This window comes from Sinocyclocheilus anshuiensis, unplaced genomic scaffold (genome assembly GCF_001515605.1).
Source record: "Sinocyclocheilus anshuiensis isolate Anshui unplaced genomic scaffold, SAMN03320099.WGS_v1.1 scaffold2262, whole genome shotgun sequence".
Classification (NCBI taxonomy): Eukaryota; Metazoa; Chordata; class Actinopteri; order Cypriniformes; family Cyprinidae; genus Sinocyclocheilus; species Sinocyclocheilus anshuiensis.
In genome coordinates, this window is record NW_015555877.1 from 22,328 (window position 1) to 47,993 (window position 25,666).

Below are 25,666 nucleotides of genomic sequence, written 5' to 3' on the forward strand. Positions count from 1 at the left end.
TATTGTTGATTTTTCTGAAGTAAAAAATGTTACCTGACTATTCACAAGCTGTTTTATTAACGGTGTAAATACTTGGAAATAATATTTAATGTTTTCAAGTCCATTCATTATTTGTAGCCAAGCCACCCAATAACCCCAATAAGCTTTGTGCTTGTTACATTTATTATAACACAAAGTCTCAGCCTTGTGTCAATTTTATGATCAAATACAAACCATAAATGTGTTTTTACGCTCTTTAATTTGTAGTGAGAACTATATTCACCTCAGTTCAAGCGGCATGTGAATTAATGATATTTTCCTCTTTCATATTTGCAGCACGAAATAAACATGAATAAATGTTTGAATGCACGTTGAAAAAAAAAATCTGAACAATTTAATACAAATGAATGTCTTATGAAATCGATCAATCCGAGTTTCAAAAAAGTCAATAAGCCTACGTTTTATTGCTGTTTTTCATGTTAAATGTTAAGAATGACAGGTTCGATGCTACAGACTTTATTTTTTGGCAGAGATGGAATTTTCACATTACCTTCACGCAATAAAACATGATTTTATTATCGGAATTTTGACTTTATTCTTAAAATATTATGACATTAATCTTATTTATTTAGTTATTTATTTTTCAAGGAGGCACTAAAATGCCGCCGTAGGCTATTTGTACTGCACACAATCTTGGCACAGCGGGCCAAAAATTATATAAAAATAGTAAGGAGATATTTTAATTATTTGTTAATAAACTAGTATTTTCTGAGTCAGTGTCACAAAGATGAAGTTGACGATCTCGCCATCTCCTCACTGGACGCGCCTTTAGAGAGAAATCTTTCATGGATTACATAATGAAAGAGTTTTTGTTTCGTTTTAAAATAATTTAAAGAATTCTATAGATATATTTATCATGTCTGTGAGGCAAGTATTCGCTGAGTTTCAGTTCATCATTGTGAAGTTGATATTGTGAGTGCACACAAATAAAAGTAGACCCTTTGCAGTTCCAAATGATGTATTACTCTTACCTTTACGAGCAAAAATTATGGTGTATTTTAAGTTTCCACTCTTATTAAGAAAAAAAATAAGTTATCGCGCCAGCGCCTCCATGTCCTGCAAAGTGCGCTTCAGCTTCCACTCTCCGTACAAATGACTGGATATAAGTCTAACAGCGCATATTTATCTAGGTTACATTTTTGAATTAATATTGTGAAATGCATGAAGTGTTTTGTATCTATACATTTTATTTTAGGCAAGTTTTAGGCAAGTTGTAATGATTTGAGAAGGCTAAATTGATCAAACATTTGCTCAACTCACTGTCTGCCGCTGGCCACTTGGTCGTTACTTTAAGAAAACAAAAACTTGAATTTAACAAACATAAAATGTTCCAAACATATTTCTAAATTAACAGGTAACATTTGGGTTACAAGTCTGACTCTCTAACATTTCACATCTTAGTGAAAACTGTTTCTACACTATTGTGTGTGTGTGTAAGCCTGCATAATCTAATTTTTAAATGTAGGGTAGAGTGGGGGAAAACGCCCCCCTTAAGGATTGTGTCATTTTTTTTCAGTGAAACAAAAGCTAAATGTGTTCAGAAAAGTTATCATTGTTTTAGTGACAATGACATAAATTATAAACCAAGTATGAAAAATGTAAGAGGGACCAAAAAAAATGTCCAGAGTTTTCATATTATTTTCATGTTATTAGATTTTTAACAAAAATTAAATTTGTGCCAAGATTTGTGCCAAGGGGTGTTTACCCCACCAGGACGCGACTAAGGTCCAGGCCAAGCCGGCAGCACTCTCACCACCACAGCACAAAGAAGCAAGCTATTCCTCAAGACCATCCACACTCCAAAAATCACAAGGAGCATCCACGAAGGCCCGGAGGACGCCACAGCCACCCTCACTGCCCTAGTCCTCCTTCACTTTTGTAAATAAAGAGCCTTCAAACATCCGCCTGTGTCGTGCCTCCTTCCTGCCCTGCTACATTGGTGGAGAATGCAGGCATCTTCCCTGAGGCATGAACACCCGGCTGAAGCAGTTGGGCCCCTGGGCATAGATGACCTTGTTCGACATTTGGCAGAGGTTTCAGTCCGGCAGCAGCAACTGATGGAACAGCTCGTTGTCGGCCAGGCTCGATATGCAAAGGAGCTGGTGCGCCTCCGGGCGGAGACAGCTGCACGAGTGCCCCTCCCAGTGCCGAGAGCAACCGCACATCAGCTCCTGACCAAGCTCACCAGTCAAGATGATGTGGAGGCTTGTCTGCATACATTTGAGGTGGTGGCTCGCTGTGAGGGGTGGGATGTAGTGATCCACTCAGAAGGCTGGGAAGAACATCTCAGCTGTCTACGCGAGGTGCTGACCACGTTATGAAGGGCTGCCGCCAACCAGCCAACCCCCTCAAATGCCACCTAGGCCTAACAGAGACACGGTACCTGGGTTTCTGCATCGGGAGAGGTTTGGTGCTGCCCCAAGAAGAAAAAGTAAGTGTGGTTAAGAATTTCCCTCAACCCGCACCAAAACACAGGTGCGTGCCTTCTTGGGGTTGGCAGGATATTACCGATGCTTCATCCCTGATTTTTCCTCAGTGGCTTGCCCTCTTACAGACCTGATAAAAAAAAGCTCCCTGAGAAAGTTTCCTGGACTGAGGAAACTGAGAGAGCCTTCCAAAGTTTAAAAACAGCACTGACCACCCAGCCTGTGCTCCATGCACCGGATTTTTCGTTGCCCTTCATCCTCCAGACAGACGCATCTGACACAGGCTTGGGAGCTGTCTTGTCCCAGTATTCAGAGGGTAAGGAGCACCCAGTCCTATACATCAGCCGCAAGCTGACTCCGGCAGAAGCTAAGTATGCTGCAGTGGAGAAGGAGGCCTTGGCTATAAAATGGGCAATCCAGGAACTGCGGTGGTTCCTTGCACTGCAGGACTTTAACTTCTCTGTGCAACACTGGGCCAGGGCAGCTAATGGGAATGCAGATAGCCTTTCAAGAATGTTTGCTGGCTGGTCAGGTCTGGTAAGAGATACCCCCCACCCCAAAGAGTAGCGAGAAGCCCATCATTCAATTAGCATCACCCCTGGCAATGGCAATTACGGCTGCCTCCAGCACTGATTGGAGACAGCTGTCCCCAATCAACTCATCAAGAGGAGAGAGATGTAAAGGCCACAACAAGCCACAGTTGGGAGAAGAGGATCCAATGTGCACTGACCTGTCTAATGTGTGTTCCTTTCTCCCCAGGAAGCGACTAAGGTCCAGGCCAAGCTGACAGCACTATCACCACCACAGCACAAAGAAGCAAGCTATTCCTTAAGACCATCCACACTCCCAAAATCATAAGGAGCATCCACGAAGGCCCGGAGGACGCCACAGCCACCCTCACTGCCCTAGTCCTCCTTCACTTTTGTAAATAAAGAGCAATCCGGGCACTCAAACATCCGCCTGTATCGTGCCTCCTTCCTGCCCTGCTACAGTCAGTTATTTCTATATTTTGCTGTAGTGTGCCAGTAGGAAATATCAGTTTACATTCCAAGCATTCATTTTGCCATTAATTGTAATAATCCAGTGAGACTTTTGTGCTCCACACAGAGATCTGTTCTGCGCATTATCCAGTCTTTCTGGATTGACATGAAGAAACAGAACAAACTGAGACAGACTAAATCCAGAAGAACTGTGTCTCCAAGACGCTTCAAGAAACCTCCTGCAAAGCTCCTGAGAAACTCTGCTCAAGTGCACCGAGGGCAAAAGCTGCTTTAAACACACAGGATGCTCACACCAAATGTTGATTTAATTTAGTCAATAGAAGTTAATTGATAAAGAAAATCTATTTATGACATTATTTTTGACAGCATCCTCCTTTTACAGCATTTTTACACAAGTGTCTAAATCTTTAAACAGTACTGTAGCCTTCATTACAATTAATGACTAAATTAATGTTTGGAAATGTAAACTGATATTGCCTACTGACACACACTACTGCAAAAGATAGAAATAACTGACTTAAAACCATTTTCATCTGCTGAAAATACTAGTTCTAATAATTTTGGCCACCACTGTGTATATATATAAAGCAACAAACAAAAACAAACAAGGCGCTACATCAACACTGTACTGCAACTACAAGCTTAAAATTCCCAATTCTCATATTATGCATGCAGTTTTCTGAGCTCATATTAATCGCGAGACATGGATGGAATATTTGTATCCTTTAAAAAAAGTTTGTCACACTGCATGACTATTGCATAACTGCATAAGGGGCTTAAAATGATGAAATGCTCATGAAAACGCCACATTTCACCTGGATCAAAAAGAAAAAAACAGGAAATTACATTTTGCAGTTTGCATAAAGACAATAAAGCCTTTTTTCAGGACCAAAAGTTTTTTTGAAATCCAGTTTTAAGACCAAAAGCCGTTTTATGTTGTAACATTAGAGTACAAAATTACCGTATTGCATTCAGAAGTTCAACTTTTTGTAATTCCCAATAGATATCATTATTGCAATTTGTCATTATTTAAATAGTCAAAAAGGCAGTGCAACAAAACCTGTAATTCTCACAGTAAAGTATTCACCATAGACAGATGCAATCATTTTATTTTACAGTAGAAATCGTGTTCTGTGCATGTCTCAGCGGCACAGATGTAAAGACGGTGAGGGTGTTTGTTCTCAGTCAGTCACTGCATTCGGGCAGCAGCGAGCGTAACGAGTGTCTGAGGCTCGGCACAGGATCGTCTCCATCGCTCTACTGTCTGTCTCGTCCGCTCTCACCTCATCCTCGTCCTCCACAAACTCCACCTTGCTGAACTCCAGCACACGCAGCTGCGTCAGAGACCTGCACACAAAAATGCATTAAAAATGCATTTGAAGCAATATGCATTGTGAAAAAGGGGTGGGTCAAATGTTTAGAATAATAAAGATTTATTAATGTTTTTAAAGAAGTCTCTTCTGCTCACCAAGGCTGCTTTTATTTGATGAAAAATATAGTATAAACAGTGAAATATTATTACAATGTAAAATAACCCTTTTCTATGTAAATATATGTTAAAATGTAATTTATTCCTGTGATGCAAAGCTGCTTTTTTGGGGGAAACCGTGACACACTACCATTCAAAAGTTTGGGGTCAGTAGGATTTTTTTTTTGAAAGAAATCAATACTTTTATTCATCAAGGATGCATTAAATTGATCAAAAGTGTGAGTAAAGACATTTCTAATGTTACCAAAGATTTCTACTTCAAATAAATGCTGTTCTTTTGAACTTTCTATTCATCTGTGAATCCTGAAAAATAAAATGTCACAGTTTCAACAAAAATATTGTGCAGCACAACTGTTTTCAACTGATAATAATCAGAAATGTTTCTTGTGCAGCAAATCAGCATATTAGAATGATTTCTGAAGATCATGTGACACTGAGGACTGGAGTTGATGCTGAAAATACAGCTTTGATCACAGGAATAAATTACAGTTTAACAGACATTCACATAGAAAACAGCTGTTTTACCCTGAAATAATATTTCACAATTTGTACTGTATTTTTGATCAAATAAATGCAGCCTCGATGAGCAGATGAGACTTCTTTCAGAATCATGAATTATCCCAAACTTCCAATGTTTCAGACAGAATATCTCTGACCCTGGAGCACAAAAGCAGTCTTAACTAGCACGGATATATTTGTTGCAATAGCCAACAATACATTGTATGCGGCACCATCTGCGTCCGGCTCCAGGTCTCCAGCTCCAGCTGTGTGAGGCGGCCGAGCATCTGCGCGCAGCTCCCCAGCCAGTCTGCGCTCACACAGATCAGATCCCCCATCTCCAGACGCCGCATTTGTGTTTCATTTGGTGAAACACAAAATGGGTTTATGAAGAACAGACACATTAGTTCCAATATAAGACTTGTACTTGATCTCATAAAGCATTTTTTTATATTGTTATAGATTTATAGATTTTTATAAATCATTTGATTCATTAGAGCACCAATTTTTGTTTCAATCTCTTTGTGTTTTTGGTTTCGGAAATAAATGTATTAACATGGTGAGAATGCTTTATAATGATATTAACTCTTCAGTTTTGGTTAGCTTGCAAACTAGTAAACGTTTTAATTGTGACAGAGGAGTCCATCAAGGTTGCCCCATTTCCCCATTTCTTTTTCTTTTTCTTTTGACTGTTCATATAATAATATCACTTAATATTTTAAAAAATCCCACTTTGAAAGGTATTTCTGTATTTGGTAAAGAATTTAAAATATCTCAAATTGCTGACAAAACGACCTTATTTGTTAAAGATCAAAGTCAAATTCCTTTAAGTATTTATATTATTCAATCTTTCTCTAAAGCCTCAGGCTTATATTTAAATTTATCAAAGTGTGAACTATTTTGTCTCTATGATACCCAACAAGCATCAATACATCATATACCTGTTAAAGACTGTGTGAAGTACCTGGGGATTTTCCTTACTAAAGATAGATTGGAGCATTTAATCTGTGTGAGAAGTTTTGCAGCTTCTTCATAGACAAGATTGTTGGTATTAGGTCTCAGATTTTATCATCCTCATCCAAAAGTTGTTATAATTTACAGATTAGTTCTTCTAGTCTGTCTGTTTTTGAGACTAAATCTCACTTTGATTTGCTGGCTGTGATTTCTAACATGAAATTAACCACTTGTTCTCTTCCACTTGTTCTCTTGATACTATTCCTGCTGTGCTATTTAAGGAGGTATTGGATGTTGTTTTACCTAGTGTACTTTCCATTATAAATGCCTCTCTGCATAGCAGCACTGTTCCATCCTGTTTAAAACATGCTGTGGTTCACCCCTTGCTAAAAAAACCAAACCTAGATTCTTCTGAACTTCACAACTATAGACCCATTGCCCTTTTTGCTGAAAGTTCTGGAAAAAGTGGTTTTAAACCAACTTACACCGTATTTAACTTCTAACAACATCTCAGATCCTTTTCAGTCTGCTTTTAAGGTTAAGCACAGTACTGAGTCTGCTCTATTAAGAGTGACAAATGATATCTTGTTATCACTCTGGAAACTGTGCAGTCCTTGTTCTGTTGGATTTAAACACTGCCTTTGACACTGTGGACCATTGCATTCTGTTAAAAATATTAAATCATGAGGCAGGCATCTGCAATGCTGCCTTAGACTGGTTTGAGTCTTATCTTTCAAATAGGAGTATATCTGTAGAAATTGGACAATTTTCATCATCCCCTGTGCCAATCACCTATGGGGTGCCACAGGGTTCGATTCTGGGTCCAGTTTTATTTTCTCTTTACATGCTTCCATTGTGCTCGATCTTTGAGCATCATACGATCTCCTATCACATCTATGCAGATGATACCCAGCTCTATTTACCATTAGATTCTGGTAGTGATTCTGTTTTTTCTCTGCTAGCATGTCTAAAGGATATTAAAGAATGGATGGATGAGAATTTTCTTCAGTTGAACGAAAATAAGACAGAGGTTATCCTGTTTGGCTCCAAATCCGCAGATTGACAAATACAGTGCTTTCTTGGGGCATCTTCAATCAAACAATCACTGGGGTGAAAAAAATCTGGGGGTCATCTTTGATTCCGACCTGAAGTTTGACAAACAAATTAATTCAGTGGTCAGGGCCAGCTTTTTCCAGCTAAAGCGACTTCGAAAGTTAAAGCCCCTTCTTACTTTTAAGGATTTGGAGACCGTTATTCACACTTTTATCTCCTCAAGGCTTGATTACTGCAACGCCTTGTATGCAGGAATCAGTCAGCCATCACTCTCACGATTGCAGATAGTCCAAAATGCTGCAGCTCGTTTCCTGACTGGGAAAAAAAAGAGGGAACATATTTCACCTATACAGGCCTCTCTCCATTGACTCCCTGTGAAACAAAGAATTGATTTTAAGGTTTTAACTTACGTGTTTAAAGCTCTACATGGACTTGCCCCTATTTATATATCATAATTTTAAGTTTTTATTCTCCTCAGAGATCACTTAGATCTTCAGTCCAGCTGTTATTAAATGTCCCGAAATCTCGTTTGAAAACAAAAGGCGACAGGTCTTTTTCAGTCTATGCTCCAAAACTTTGGAACACTCTACCCTTAACTATTATAGAGCTTCTCCTACATTAAGCCTCTCTAAAGCATCAATTAAAACCTACCTTTTTTTCTCAGGCTTACTCATAACTTGGTTTTATTTTGTATGCATCTCTTAAATGCAAATAAATTGTAGTTTTTTGGGATGTAGCAGGTTATGACTATTTTTTGACCATTATACATTTTTTTTTTTATTATCCTTTTAAGTTTTCGGATTGAATACTTTTTGGTTCTGTTTTATTTGTGTGTATTTTGCTTTGCTTGTGAAGCACTTTGGTCAACTTTCGTGTTGTTTTAAGGTGCTATATAAATACATTTTGACCTTGACCTTGATAGATTGACTCGTCAACTTGTCAATTTTTCTCCTAAAATAAAGAAAACTAGAATAATCTTTAATTCTTGGCTTCAACGAGATCTATTCATCTATGGCAGAGTTCTTATATCTAAAGCAGAGGGATTGTCCCGTTGTGTTTACCCTGCTTTATTTGTTAGTGACAAAATTGCTGATGATATAAATAAAATGTTACTGAATTTTATTTGGAAGAATAAATCCCATAAAATTAGGAAATCTGTTTTGTCTAACAGGCGTTCTGAGGGTGGATTGTAAATTTCAAATAATTAGTTAGTTCATTTAGAATTAGTTGGTGAAAAAAATGTCTCTGTAGTAATAATTCAATTTGGGACTATATCCCCAATCAGGGCCGTGCACAGGGGGGTGGCCCTCATCGGCTGAGGTGCCCCTCTCTAGTCACCAATCCCTCATCACCCCAGCTCAAAGCATTCTGTTCCCGCTCCGCTAAAGATCTGCTGATTCCGCTGATCCGCTCCGTGTTTTCCCGCTCGCTCAGCAGCATCACTCACAATCTGTGTGCCCGTTCTCTGGAGAGTGGAGACAACAGTTCCCGTAGCTCGTTGCATTAACAGGTAGATGCATTACAAGCCACATTACAGTCAGTGGTTGATTCGCTGAATTAGTAATTTGGTAGTTTGTTTTTGTATTTCTGTCGGTAATGATTTGCTCTCAGTCTTCTAAAAGTGCCAACAACTTGTACAAAATATCCACGTTCTTAGAATTAGAATGTCTAATCAAATTATTGTAAATCATAATATAGAATATTTAGCAGTTTGTCACACTTTAATTATTGTAATTAAGTATATTTCCCATTATTATTACTTGTCTTAGTTGATACTAGTAATCTATAATACATCACATGTAAAATATTTTATTAAAACCACATTAATAGTAGGCCTATAAATAGTAAAAAAAGTAATATAAATGTTCTAAATTAGTTGTTTATTAGTATATAATATAGATTTATGCTGTATAATATTAAAGCAATGCCTAATACTTATACTTCCATTGAAGATGAGGCAGAAGCAGAGAGTGAGGAAGAGCCCACTCTATCAAAACATCTACAATAAAGTTAGAAATTATTATAGAGTGTGCTGTCTTCCCGTTTAATTGTATATTTGTAACAACTGGATAATTTGTATTAACAAGCTCCCACCCCCTTAGTACAATTGTATGGTGTGCCAAAGAAATTAATATCTGTCTTCCAATCATTGTATAACAATTCCAGCTGCTGCACCAAGACAGATACAGGCCACACTGACTTCTTTGCCATTGAGACCGGTGTCAGACAAGGATGTATCTTGTTGCCATTCTTATTCATAGTGGCCCTAGATTTTGTCGTGAGGAAGGCTATGGCAAGACCAAACGCAGGGATTGATTGGGATGGACAGAACCGCCTCACTGATCTTGATTTTGCAGACGATATAGCTCTGCTTGCTGAAAACAGTTACCATTTACAGGAAATAACATCAAGCTTGCATACAGAAGCAGCGAAGGTCGGATTACACATTAGTGCCGAAAAATCCAAAGTCATGCATATCGACGCTCAAGCTGACATGCCAAGGATTAAGGTTGATGGAAGCAGCATCACTCACAATCTGTGTGCCCGTTCTCTGGAGAGTGGAGACAAAGTTTCCCGTAGCTCGTTGCATTAACAGGTAGATGCATTACAAGCCACATTACAGTCAGTGGTTGATTCGCTGAATTAGTAATTTGGTAGTTTGTTTTTGTATTTCTGTCGGTAATGATTTGCTCTCAGTCTTCTAAAAGTGCCAACAACTTGTACAAAATATCCACGTTCTTAGAATTAGAATGTCTAATCAAATTATTGTAAATCATAATATAGAATATTTAGCAGTTTGTCACACTTTAATTATTGTAATTAAGTATATTTCCCATTATTATTACTTGTCTTAGTTGATACTAGTAATCTATAATACATCACATGTAAAATATTTTATTAAAACCACATTAATAGTAGGCCTATAAATAGTAAAAAAAGTAATATAAATGTTCTAAATTAGTTGTTTATTAGTATATAATATAGATTTATGCTGTATAATATTAAAGCAATGCCTAATACTTATACTTCCATTGAAGATGAGGCAGAAGCAGAGAGTGAGGAAGAGCCCACTCTATCAAAACATCTACAATAAAGTTAGAAATTATTATAGAGTGTGCTGTCTTCCCGTTTAATTGTATATTTGTAACAACTGGATAATTTGTATTAACAAGCTCCCACCCCCTTAGTACAATTGTATGGTGTGCCAAAGAAATTAATATCTGTCTTCCAATCATTGTATAACAATTCCAGCTGCTGCACCAAGACAGATACAGGCCACACTGACTTCTTTGCCATTGAGACCGGTGTCAGACAAGGATGTATCTTGTTGCCATTCTTATTCATAGTGGCCCTAGATTTTGTCGTGAGGAAGGCTATGGCAAGACCAAACGCAGGGATTGATTGGGATGGACAGAACCGCCTCACTGATCTTGATTTTGCAGACGATATAGCTCTGCTTGCTGAAAACAGTTACCATTTACAGGAAATAACATCAAGCTTGCATACAGAAGCAGCGAAGGTCGGATTACACATTAGTGCCGAAAAATCCAAAGTCATGCATATCGACGCTCAAGCTGACATGCCAAGGATTAAGGTTGATGGAAGCGACATTGAAGAGGTTAGTAGGTTTACATACCTTGGCAGCACTATATTGGACGAGATGGAGATGCAGAGATAGATGTCAAATGCCGGATTGGCAAGGCATCAACAGTCTTTCAACAAATGTGCAAGATCTGGTCATCTACGTCAATCTCACTTAACATCAAGCTTCGCTTGTATACATCTATCATCCTTCCGATGGCAACTTATGCAGCAGAAACGTGGAAGGCATCAGCTAGTATTTCTCACAAGGTAGACATCTTCCATCAGCGCTGCATGCCTCCGAAGGATACTACGTATTCGATACTACAACCACATTACTGATGAGGAAGTTCTGCGATGAAGCAATATGCCAAGTCTTAGTATAATGATTACATACCACCGCCTGTGGCTGGCTGGACACATTATACTGATGGAAAGCAGCCGCATTCCAAAGATGGCACTCCAGTGGGTTCCACCTGGAGGACGACGATGCAGGGGTCGACCACGACTGACCTGGCGCCGAACCTTCATCAATGACCTCAGTTCCCTAAACATCACATGGGAAGAAGCCAAAGATCTGGCCCTTGATCGCATTCGCTGGAGAGCTCTCGTCGCCCAATACACTTCTTAGTGTGGGTGGAGAAGAAGAAGAAGAAGACCCCCTTAGTGCCCCTTTTTTGGTTTGGGCCACTGCCCCTAAAAATGTCTGTGCACGGCCCTGATCTTAACCTACTTTAAGTATTATTCATTCAGTCATTTTTTCACCACTGCAATCTGTAGAAGTAATCTATAACAATTTCAACTAAAATGAATGTTTCATCATGTTTAATTTATTTGACACATAATTTTGTACTGTAGTGTCAGGGGCATCATGCCACAATAGCACTTTATAACTGATATATGCTTATGTTTTATTTATTTTTTCCTTTTTATTTGAAATATTCCCAAATGTGTTCATAACATAAAATATCTCGATTCTCAAATATGTGTAAGTAAATGCATTTTGCATCTTTATAGATTATGTTAGTTGATCTATAACGGGCGATGGGCAAAGTAGCCTAATAGTGTAATTAATAACTTTGCATAAAAATTGTCTTTTTACTTACGTACCAGATATGGGTGTTACCATAAAATATTTTTAATATGAATGACTGTATTTAATGTGAATTTAATAAAAACATTGTAAGTTACTAATTAGCCTATAACACTTTCATTGTACAAAAAGAGAGAAAATAACGTTTACATTATCAAAGAACATTTTCACTTCAGTCCAGCGAGTTGAAGCACTCTCAAAAACTCCCATAATAATCTCTAAAGCTGTTTACACTGTGAACTTAATATCTTACTTACATTCGTACATCTTCACTTTCAGGGTTGGGCAAAGATACATCAAAATGTATTTTAAAATAAAATACCAAATACCTTCATTTTAAGGTGTTACCATAAAATATTTTTAATATGAATGACTGTATTTAATGTGAATTTAATAAAAACATTGTAAGTTACTAATTAGCCTATATCACTTTCATTGTACAAAAAGAGAGCAAAGAACCTTTACATTAATCAAAGAACTTTTTCACTTCAGTCCAGCGAGTTCAAGCACTCTCAAAACTCCCATAATAATCACTGAAGTTGTTTACCAGTGAACGCAGATTTGTATTTAGCATTTAACATTTTTTAATACACATCTAGTAAATAGTATAACCTAACTTTAACAGAAAATTTTATGCAATATTTTTATTTATATTTATTTATATTTAATAAACGTATGTATGTACAGTATGTACCTACACATAGGAGCCTGATAAAAATGCAAAAATATCCTACTGCAAGATTTGTTGATGAAAATGTCAAAAAAATGTCTGGAACATGCTACTTGTTAGGTCTATTGTTTATTCTTACATGTCTGGCACCATTTGGTTCCATTTTACTTTTTTGAGTTATTGAAATTTGATGTTTTTTGTTAGAAATAAATGATAACTCCGTCTCCTACTTTGTCTTTTCCTTACAGCATGGTCAGATTTGCCTGTAAGCATATTTTGGCATCGTTGTATAGTCTCACCCAACACAAATGTTTTTTCTTTAATTCTACACTTTTAACTTGTGATAAAATCTAATACTTAAGAGGTTAAATTCATTACAACAACGGTTTATTGATTTCAGCCTATATGCAGCCATTGAGTAGGTATACAGCCATATAGTGGCTATTGATATTTTGATATTTTTATGCCATCATATGTCACCAGATGTCACCACAATTTTAGGTTTTGACTGTCTGAACTTACTGGAATTATTTTTTTTTACTGACGTATAAGAAATATTACATTTTTTTTTTCAATTGCTAACATCCCTTTGTCCAATCTATAATCACATTTACAAAACTCTGAACACAATTAACACAACATCCGTCTGTTGTGACCATACCATTAACACAATTCATGTTGTTTTCACACAATATTCAGTCAATTAACACGTTTCTAACATGCTTAAATGTTCTTTTCACACAAGCTTACCCCATACCAGAAATCATTGATCTTTCTTATCTTTTTTTTTTTTACAAATGCTTAAACGAAGCATGACAGAAATTAAGACCTAATGTTCCAAACTTTAAATATAGTGTAAAGCCTCTACTTCTGCAACAAAAGCAGCTTAAAAGAGCTGCTAAGTATTATTTTAATTACTAATAATTGAGAAATAGCTGATTCCAATCTTACAGTAATGAATAATTCCAAGTCTTTCCATACATGGCCATGCACAATAAAAAGGCACTCTCTGGATTGGTTTTGTTCAAAACAATACAGAACAACACAGAGAAGCATAAAAAGAAAGAAAATGTTTGGACGAGGGAGAGGAGTAGTTGGACCAGGACTGTCTGGTTTGGTTCAGCTTCCAAATCAGACATCAAGAGACTACAGCGGACAGCCAAGACTGCTGAGAGGAATATTTGTGCCCCCCTGCCCAACCTCCAAGATTCTTTACATCTCCAGAGTGAGGAAAAGGGCTAAGAAAATCACTTTGGACCCGACGCACCCTGCCCGCTCTCTCTTTGAGCTGTTGCCTTCTGGTCAGCAAGAACAGTTTCTTAACGCAGGCTATATTCAGCCTGAACAATGGTAAAACATTCATAACAATACATTGTCCATCATAAATGACACATTTATACAGAGAAAACCAAAAATGGTTCATTTGTGAACTGCACACTCGTAAATAACATATCTGTACATTAATTAAGTTTTTTTTTAATCACTGACTGCAATTTAATTTAGCCAGTAAAGCCTTTACTGCTGCAATTCTGTCACTTTTCTTTTACATTCCATACTGATGATCCTTCACTATGCTGTACATATACTATCTAAAACGAATCCACTCACACACACAAAAGTGAACTTGCTGGCTGAATTATTATTATTATTATTATTGTTGTTGTTATATTTTTTAATGGATCTCATATTGTACGTTCTAGACATGATAAGTAATGCAGTTTTTGTAATGCCATTAATTGTTAGCATTTTGACAGTCTATGCACTATAATTGACTACATGTTCCTGTTGGATAGAAAACCAGTGCTAATGTTTTGACCGAATGACTCGATTTTGAATCGGGCTTGCTGTGTGTTGATAGAGTTAGTATATGAAGAAAAAGGTATTCTGCACTTTGAAACGTAGAGTTTGTATTTATTTAACAAAATGTGGTTTTGGCCAGAAAATTAACTATTTGGCTAACTGTGTGACGTAGGTGTGTTGCTGTGTTAAGAGTTTAGAAAAAGTACTTTAAGCATTGGTAAACGCTTGAAAAAAACTGTAAATATAACATAAAAATAAGCATAATTTACATTAAAATATGGTACTTTTAAAGGTAAATAAATAATAAAATAAAAAAATCACAAAAAAAACTGCATGAATTGAGGGTTTTTAATGAACAGTTGAAGTAGGCACGGGCAAACAATCTTTCAGTTGGCTTTATATTATATGTGTGTGTGGTTTATATGGCATCGACGCACACAATATAACTATATTCCCATTAGGAGCTGATATTTGACTCCTTAAAGTTATTTACAGGGGCTTTTTTTTTACCTCTGTAATGGCATTTTTCAATTTTTATTACAAGTATGTCATCTTTTATTTCAAATTCAAAAATGTATAAACACATAAAATGTCTAATTAAAACAATAGAATAAGAACAAGTAGAAAAGGAAGTCAGTAATGTGGTAGTTTGTTTTTGTATTTCTGTCGGTAATGATTTGCGCTCGGTCTTCTAAAAGTGCCAACAACTTGTACAAAATACTCACATTCTTAGAATTAGAATGTCTGATCTAATTATTGTACCTGATCAGATCTAATAAAAATAACAGCAATTTGCTGGCACGCTTTGTAGACGAAAAAGAAAACAAAATAGAATGCCTTCACACAAAAAAAGAAAAGAAAAAAGGCAGAGAGAGAAAGAAAGAGCGAAGGGCTAAAGGCAGTAAAACATGGCAAACATGGATTCAAAACTCCAGCAGGTAAATAATCAGAATATTTAGCAGTTTGTCACACTTTAATTCTTATAATTAAGTATATTTCCCATTATAATCACTTGTCTTAGTTGGTAACTAGTAATTTATAACACATCATATTTATTATATTTTATTAAAACCATATTAATAGTAGGCCTATACATTAAAAAGGTCATATAAATGAGTTGTTTATTAGTATATGACATAGACGTATGCTGTATAATGTCTAATACTTATACTTCCACTGAAGATGAGGCATCATCTTAATTTAATTAATTTATCTTAATTGCGAATCATAAAAGATAAGGTTATCAAGATATTTCAGGACATAGTACCAAATAAAAAAAAGTTTTGCTGTAAAAGGAACAGGTAAATATCAATATGTAAAACAGTAAATAGTTTCTGTTATTATCAGTTATTCTTTATTATGCGTTCTATTAAAACATCTACAATAATATCTGAAATTAGTACAGAGTGTGCTGTGTTCTATTTTAATTGTATATTTGTAACAACTGGGTAATTTGTATTAACAAGCTCCCACCCCCTTAGTGCCACCTCTTTTGCTTTGGGCCACTGCCCTGCTCTAGTCATTTAAACTTGTTATTTACATAAACAAAACGTTTAGCATCCTGTCTCTGGAAAAAAATCAGCAGTGATTGATTAGCATATATTCGTTTACTGTAGAGCTTCTTACTCCGTGAAGCAAAAGTGTGAAATATCATAACATACAGTATAAGAGCGCGCGGTTTATCTGTCGATCAGATGCGCGTCACAGTAGCGTTCGTAACTATAGCAACAGCAGACTCACGACGCATTGTGTGATAAACATCAAACAATCATTGTGAGAAAAACAACTTTCGTTATGTCGAGATCATGAGAAAGCAAGAAAGAAAAATAATCATAATCTGTAATGATCAGCTGTTCCGTTCATCGCCTGAAGAAACGAGAACATTTGAAATAAGGAACTTGAGCGCGCAAAATACGCGATGTGTGAACGGCCCCTTAATGAGAAAAGAAGAGACTCTATAACATCTCACTGTTACTGATTCATCATGCAGCTCAAAGCATTATGGGTAGAATCTCTCGTCAGTCTCTTCTGATTCATCAACACAGTTTCACTGATGATTCATAATAAACATTAAATAGAGCGGCTGAGTGAATGTGGTCTGGACTGTGTGGATGAGGCTCATTGTGTCATCCACACCATCATCTCCACTCCACTCAATCTCCCAGTAACAGTGTCCACACACACTCTCTCTACACAACACCTGAAAATACTGATTAAATCTGTCTGGATGTTTAGGATACGGCTGGTCTGTGCCAGTGTTAGTAATCACTCTGTTGCTCTCAGACAGACGGAGGCGTTTATTCACTGTGTTCAGATCCAGAGTGAGCTGATGGGAATCTGATGGAGATAAAACACATCAGAATCAGGAATTATGAATCTGTTTGATCTTTTAATGTAGCTGAACTCTTCATGTTCAGTGTATCATCAGTGTCTCAGATGAACAGATATCTGTGCAAATCATCATTTACTAGGGCTGCCCCATGTTCTGCTGATACATCAAGACTGATCGTTCTTTGTTTAATGTGTGTGCGTCCTTGCAAATGTAAGTTTACATTAATATACATTGTTAGGAAATGTGTATGTGTAGACTTGTGTATGCATATTTGATGTTATAATGTTGGTTTACCTCGATATTTATGCACGTTCTCAGAGTTCAGTGATGTATAACGAGTAATCCTATTTGATTGCGTTAAGCATGATATCACGTTCTATCGTCTGTTCTATTACTGGTGTAATTACGCTTTGTAATTGTCAGTTCCCATTCCAGTGTTGCTTTAATTATTGTAATATATTTACAAGCATTGCATGTTGTTTGGAAAGTTTATTTAATTTATTCATTGCTATTCCTTTATTTCAGAAACCACACACACCTACATGTAACAAACTGATTGTGTAATAAATCTCTGCTTGAGACCTGAAACTGTCGTGGATCTTTGCCTATCAGCCTTCTGACCGAGGTTGAGGACTAGATGTTGAAAAGCCAGTGCATCTACGCGCATACATTTTAACAAAGATATTTACGTTTTAAACACTATATCGCCTGTTCTTGCTCTATTTCGACAACAAAAATAACAGCCACAGTGCTGTTTTGCGTCTCTGAGCAACATGACGGTGTTTAGTTCCTGAATGAATCAACCGTTTAAATGATTCGGTTTAATCTCAATGACTCACTTATTAACAGTGACTTGCTGCCACCTGCTGGCAGTTTTAATTTAACATTTACAGTATCTTTTGATTTAATTTTTTTTTACAATTTCATATATCAGTATTCAACGTTTTATGTTTAATATATCAAAACATTATTTCTGCATTTGTAACTGCAGGTTAAATGCATTCATGTCCTGCATTAAACAGTGTGTAAACGCATCTAAATGCCACTTCAGACGCAGCTTCTGTGTTTCCTCTGCATTGCAAAGATGAATTTTGTTGATACTGATTTCATTTGCATAGCAACAGCCCAAATGTCATATTATTCTAATTCACTGATTAAACATAAGAATTTGACTCATTGCTGATGCACACTTTTAGACAAAAATGGCTTTATAAAAGTAAAAATGCCCATAAAAGGTAAAAATTAGGGCTGTAAGCAAATTTTAAATCTAATTAATTACATGATGTGGCGATTAATGAATCTAATTAATCGCAAATTAATCGCACATCAAATTTGGCTGAGAAATTACTCCCAAAAGATAATTTAAAGTCATTGTTGTGTAAAGCATCAAACAGACAATACAAAAAGTAGCTTCAGCAAGAAATATTTTGTTTGATAAATTTATTACATATACTCTGTTGGACCATGAGGGTGAATAAATGATGACACAATTGTCATTTTTGGGTGGGTGATCTATATCTTTAATAATTTATTTTATTATTTTTATCATTATTACTATGGAAATATGAAATTATTTCTTTAATGAAATTATACTCTATATAATAAACTAAAACTGCCAGTAGGTGGTGGTAAATGTCTTAATGATTAAGTCATCGAGTCATTTATTAATTCGATTCATTCAAATGCCTGATTCATTCAGGAGTGAAGTAAATGGTTCTCTATATGAATGGTTCATTGAATCATTAGGCTTGTTCGACTTGAAGCGGATCATCACCATCAGATCGATTGGTGTGTGACATCAAAGTACCGCGAGAGCTATAGAGAGCAGACGACTCCTTATGCTTTTGAATCACTCTCGCAGTATTTTGATGTCATAAACCGATCGATCTGTGCAGCGCCGCTTCAAATCCAATGTGCCTACGGCCAATGGTTCAACGTGCCAAATGGTTCACCCAATTCGTTCAAAACATGCATTAAAGGGGGGGTACAATGCTGTTTCATGCATTCAGAGTTGTTTACACTGTTAAAGAGTTGGATTCTCATGCTAAGCATGGCCACAGTTTCAAAAAACGATTTGGAAGTATAACAGAGTATTTCTGTGCCAAAAATCTTACTTCCGGGTTCGTACAAGTTTCGGAAAGTTTTTTTCAATCATGGCTCTTGCTGACGTAAACGACGGTGGAACTCCTTATATGGGCATTTCTCCCGGAAGAGTGCACCCGTGCATGCATCAACCAGCGCGAGAGCGAGAGCACATCAACGCGCTTCATCCGGCTGCACTGCTGCACAGTACTCGCTCGGGAAGAATGACTCTAAAGAAGTGTGTTTTTGGTTGTGAGGGAAAGATAACCTTGTTCAGCTTCCCGAAGAACCCAGCGTTACGTGAACAGTGGATACAGTTTGTTTTTCCGGGGCAGCAATGGAGTTTCGCAAATGTGTTTGTTGACGAACGTTTTATAAACAAGGCCCAGTTTGACGCTGGATTTGCACATCGTTTGATACTGAAAGATGGAGCGGTCCCAGCTATAAAAGATCCCGGACATGATTCGGAACTGCAGATGGTAAGTGAAACAGCATCAAATGTCTGTTTTGTTTTCAATCGGCGCTCAAGTGCTCATTACTCTTTAGCTCTGCCCACGGCGTGCCTCCAGAAGCTCTACTTTTTTCGGAGAGAATCGTAAAGATGTATCTTTCTTTTATAGATATGATCAAACTAAAAACTTTTTGGAGATATGAAGGATGCAGTACTACTCTATAGGTACTCAAGATTAACATGAGATTGGATGAAACTGTGTGTGTTATGCCCCCTTTAAGAAATGAAATGCCCCTGTGTGTTGCTCGGAGATGAACATTTCTGCTTTGTTTTTATATTTTCGTTGGCAAAATTGAGCAAAACAGACAACATTGTGTCTAAAATAACACAATATTAACTTACTTACTGAACTGTTGTATAAGATCAGTATCACATTTGCACTCGTGTGATATTGCACTTAGCCTATTGCTCGTGTGATACTGTCACGCCCCTGGATTGTTTTTGTCGTGTTTTCCCTCCCCATGTGCTCCATGACCCAGTTTCTTCCCCGTCTAATTAGTTATTCCCTGCACCTGTGTTTTCCTGATTATCCCTTGTACTTAAGTTCCAGTCTGTGAGTTCTGTCTTTGTCAGGTCTACTCATTATGTTCGTGTGTTTCCTGCCGTTTCCAGTGTGGATGTACCCTGTGTTTGGATTGTATTAACCCTTTAGGCGCCAGGTTTAAAAAAAAAAAAAAATGCTGGATTTTGACATCAAGATTTCAAAAGCTTGTGGCTTGAAAGGGCTTAAAAATAAAGATCTACTGTGGGGTTTAAATATACTCGTCTAATTTGCATATTATGATGTCATCAGGGGGCGGCCATCTTGATTTTCATAATATTCAGGAAATAGTAGATATTGAATTGATGTTTGAACTTATTTGCATGTTTTCTTTTTTGTCTTTTTATCCTCATTCCAAATGATCAGAAAATCGGAAACCAACAATAAAATAGGAGAAAGTACTAAATTATTACTTTATTACTATACTATATAGTAGTAAAACACATGTGAACAGTAGCCTACTTTTTGATGAGTTCATCAGTAATATTCAGGAAAAAATATCAAAAAAACCCAGCCACCATGGTCATCGCTATTTCCAGCCCTATTTAGCGCCAGATCACCCCTGCTGCCTCTACCACGTCTCCCGGCTCTCCCACACACAGCACGGCCACGTCTACCGCAGCCACTCCCACCTCTTTGGGGTGCTGGATCCAAAGAGCTAGTGCTACTTCCAGCCCTATTTCTCCTACCCCTGCCATCCCCGTTGGGCAAAGGGTCGAAATGATCACTTGTTTGTGCTTCGTGAACACTCTTGCCTTGCAAGGCGGCACCATTGCGCTGCAAAGATGTACCAGGAGAAGCGCGATCATTAGATGACAGATCGTCATTTCCAAAAGGCAAATATTCCCCTTCAGAGTCAGAATCGGCAAATAACATTTGCAACACATCCTCACGGTACAACTTTTTATTAGCCATTTGGCAATTTTCTCTCACAAATCTCAGGCAATTAAAGGGTCATTATTATGAATTATATGGTTAATTAATATAAACGTGCGATTGGTCAACTAATCATCCATCACTTTTTTCACTTCCGGGGCGCAACGCTGTTCGTGCGACTCGTGACTCAGGCTCTATGTTTTGTTTGTTTGTTTTGTTTTGTCTTAAATGCTTCTAACTTTTTTTCTAACATCTTTTAAATGATGGCAGATATTTGGACAATTCTAGGACTCTTGGTGTTTGTTTTGCAACCAGTTTTGGCTTTGTGGATTATGCCGACAACGCCGACTGGAGCATGTTCATTAGCCACGGAAAACTTGGCATATTCGCGGGAATTTTTGCTGGACTTGCTTCCTCTTGTTGTTTTGCCATCTAGGGATTCAGCGCTTTTGAAAGATGTCCCACAATGTCTTCTGGTAGGCCGCGGCTTGAAGAGGTTCAAAGGGAAACGGAGGGAAAGGGGATTGAGAGGAGGAATACGTAAAAGTCTACGGAGAAGAGGCTGTAGGCTACCTCTACCTGCCATCATTTTATCGAATGTCAGATCTCTTGAGGAATAAATTTGACGAGCTGTCTGCATTAATCAGATATGATGAGGATTCATCGCACAAGCCTTTTTTGTTTAACCGAAACTTGGCTCTCTCAGGAAACAGTGGATTTCCATCTAGATGGTTTTACTTTGATTCGGTTTGATCAAGATATATTTAAAACTCAGAAAGCTGTTGGTGGAGGGCTTTGCATGGCTGTAAATAATAGATGGGCGATGAACTTTACGTTGAGGGAAACCAGTTGTTCAAAACATTATGAAATCATGGTAGTGCCCTTTCGACCACATTATCTTCCATGAGAATTTACCCAAATTACTGTGATATTGGTGTATGTTCCGGGACCTGAGTTCATGATCGCTGCTGAAAGCATTGCTGACACGTTTAACAACATCGCAAACAGAGTTGGAGATCAGCCGGTGTTTCTGCTTGGAGATTTTAATCGATGTGATGTTACTACATTTTTGCCGAATCTGGAACAATATGTCACATCTGCCACTAGACTGGATAAAACATTGGATCTGTGCTATGGAAATATACCTGGTGCTTACACCTCTAAGGTACGTCCCCCTCTGGGTCGATCTGATCATAATGCTGTTCTTCTTTTGCCTCGGTACAGGCAAAAACTAAAGACTGAGAAAGTGCAAACCAGGTCTATTCAGGTATGGGACTTTGATGCCATTGAAACATTGAAAGGTTGTTTCGAAGTTACAGATTGGAATGTGTTTTTAAAGGACTGTGGAAATTATGTTGATATGTTGAATGCTGCCATATCTGGATATGTGGATTTTTGTGTACACGGTGTTATTCCTGTGAAACATGTAAAATGTTACCCTAATAACAAACCTTGGGTTACAAAGGATTTTAAACACTCTTTGAATCTTAAAAAAATAGCTTTTTTAAATGGAGATAAACATGCTGTTAAACTCCTGCAAAAAGAATTGAAGCAAAAAACTAAGGAGGCTAAACTGCAGTATAAACGGAAGGTTGAGGGAAAGTTTAAAATGGGCAATGCGCGGATGGCCTGGAAAGGCCTAAATAGTATGATGGGGAGGAATCAGAAGCAACATAATATTCAGTGTTCTGATTCTGCCTGTTTTGCTACTGAATTGAATCAGTTTTATGCTCGTTTTAATACTAATTCTGACGAGAAATGGATTCCCTTAGGGCATCCGGTATTTCCCCCTATAATAATAATAATAATAATAATAATAATAATAATAATAATAATAACAACAGAGGAAAAGACAGCGGAAAAGGTTTTATTACGAGTTAAACCCAAAAAGACAACAGGGCCTGATGGAATAAAGGGGAAGGTGCTGAGGGAATGTGCAACACAGCTGAAGGGAGTGTTGACAGCTTTTTCAGCTGTCGTTTGATTGTAGTGTTGTACCTCGGGCCTGGAAGGAGAGTACCATTATTCCACTGCCAAAAAAGGCACATGCTAAGGACCTCATAGACTATAGACCAGTGGCTTTAACATCTGTCCTTTGTAAGTGCATGGAGAGAGTGGTTTGTCAGCAACTCTCCCAAGCAATGATTGGGAAATTGGATCCTTTGCAGTTTGCTTACAGAGTTGGGCGTGGAGTTGAAGATGCCACCCTCACTCTGATGGATAAGGTTGGAAAATACTTGGATGCAGCAGATTGTTGCGTTAGGATTTGTTTTATGGATTTTTCTTCCGCTTTTAATACTGTGAACATAAACATTATTTTGAGGAGGTTGGAGGAGTTGCAGGTGCACCAAACTTTCATCTTATGGATTAACAGTTTTTTACGGGATCGCCCACAGCACGTATTAGTAAATGGGAAAAAAATCGGAGAATGTGCTTTTAAACACTGGCCTTCCTCAGGGGTGTGTTTTATCACCAATTCTATTTTCTATTTATATAAATGAAATGACCTGTGATACTGACAATTTGACGCTTATAAAATATGCAGATGATATAGCACTGGTGGGACGTGTAAAGGATTTTCAGTCATTAGATACTTACCTTAGTTTTGTTAATCTTATTACGTCTTGGACAAAGGAGAGTTCTCTTCAGCTTAACATTAGTAAAACCAAAGAAATGTGCTGTGGGGTTAACAACATACGAGCACTCTGTGAACCTTTGTTAGTTAATGGAGAGGAAGTTGAACAGGTGGGATCTTTTAAATACTTAGGCATTGAGATTGACTCCCAATTTTCATTCGATAAGCATTCAGATAATGTTTTTAAAAAGGCTTATCAATGTCTAGGCTTATTGAGAAAACTGAGGAGTTGAAAAGGATATTTTGATTGTTGTATATAAATCACTTATCGAATCTGTTCTTACTTTTATTATTGTGTCCTGGTTTAACTCTCTCTCTGTTAAAAGTAAAAGTAGACTTAAGGATTCTAAATGTGGCGAGTAAAATAATTGGTGAGAGAAAAACATCTCTCACTGATCTTTACACTGTGGCACTAAAAAGGAAAGCCTCTGTCATTATGGGAGACTCTTCTCATCTTTTGTACAGTTCTTTTCAACTACTTCCATCTGGAAGACGGTACAAAATGCCTTTGGTGAAAAAGGTCAAGTATAAGAAGACGTTTATTCCAACTGCCATTGGTATTTTAAATAGGATCTAAAAATGATTTTTTTTTTTTGTGATGTAATGTAGTCTGTTGTTGTGAGGACTACTTATGCTGTTTGTGTGTTGAGCCTTTTGTCTGAAGACAATTTTCTACCCCATTGGAGATAGACAATAAAGCTTTTGAAATTTGAAAATAGCTTCAAATGTATGACTATTAGTCGATCAGAAAAATATTTAGTCGAGGGCAGCCCTATCATTTACATTATTTATAAAACTCTTCTTTCTCCTTCTACAGGAAGAACATGAACACACTCAGAGAGTTTTTCTGCTTGCGCTACAGATTCTAGTATTTGACACTTACACTCTGTGAACTTTCTAGGAAATAGTTTAGATGATAAAACATCTGATGAGAACATAAATGTCCATCTAACAATTCAAGCACATCAATGGAGTCTCATTGTAGGGTTGAGTAGATTTGCTCAGGAAAAACAGCTCAAAGGCTATGATTAGATTGACCATTATTTCTAACTTTAGAGCAGTTAAAGACACTGAAGCTTCACAAGGATCCATAAGACACACTCAGGTTTGGTGTGGTTTCAATATGCTTAACCAATGCTAATATACAGCCTTACTTCATGTTTGGGGTCTTCATGGTCAAATTCATGAATGAGTTACAGGCAAATAAAAATCACTTTTATCAGGTTTGAGGATCACCTGATCCAATTTTGATGAACGTTACTCAGAATCAGTACTATTAAGTTCACTGATTTCACCACAATGTAATAAATCAGAAGGAAAAATAAGTTAAAAAGCTGAAATGTTAATGAACTGTTGGTGGCGCTAGTGGTGTTTGACAGCTAAATATATCTTCCAGAAGAAAGAGCTCAGAGAATAGGTTCAAAGTGATGATCAATTACAATCATTATACATGATTTAACATGAAGATTAAGGCCTGTTTCACACTACAAGTGTAAGTATTATAAAAGTGAAACTGACACAGACGTAGAGCTTCACACTGACAGTGTTTCTGTGTTCTGTGTAATTAAGCTGCGGCTCTACACACAAAATAAACAGACTATTGGATCACTGCACTGAGTATTAACTTGATCACTAGTTTTAAATACCTGTTTCTCTGTCCTCTGTGCTGCAGCTGATACAGTCTCATGATTTTTATGTTGATCCATACACAGCACACATATACATTTCTGATCAGTGCGACAGAAAACCTCAAGGATGTGCCGATATAAACACTTATGAAACGAGTGTCAGCAATATTTCATCAGTGTCTAGTTTTAAATACTTGCTTCTCTGTCCTCTGGTCTGCAGCTGATACAGTGTCATGTTTTTTATGGTCATCCATCGTACACAGCACACATATACATTCCTGGTCAGTGTGACAGAAAACCTTGAGGATCTTCTCATGTTTCTGGCAGATCATCTCCTGCAGTCGTCCAGTGGCATCAGTCAAATTGTGTCTCTTTCCTTTAAACCAACTCTCATGTTGTTCGAGGTGATTCTGACAGTAAGAGTTCAGACACACCAGACAGGACTTGAATGCTCTG

The 25,666-nt window shown here is 37.3% G+C and overlaps 1 long non-coding RNA gene across 1 annotated transcript; it reads right to left on the reverse strand.

Annotated features, from left to right (window-relative positions):
* Positions 1 to 14,617: 14,617 nt before the first annotated feature.
* On the reverse strand, positions 14,618 to 20,403 carry LOC107675679 (uncharacterized). Its single transcript, XR_001632625.1, has 3 exons — positions 20,275 to 20,403; positions 19,873 to 19,875; positions 14,618 to 14,628 (listed from the first exon to the last, which is right to left on the reverse strand). It is a non-coding gene; the product is annotated as an uncharacterized LOC107675679 (long non-coding RNA).
* Between the last annotated feature and the right edge of the window lie 5,263 nt (positions 20,404 to 25,666).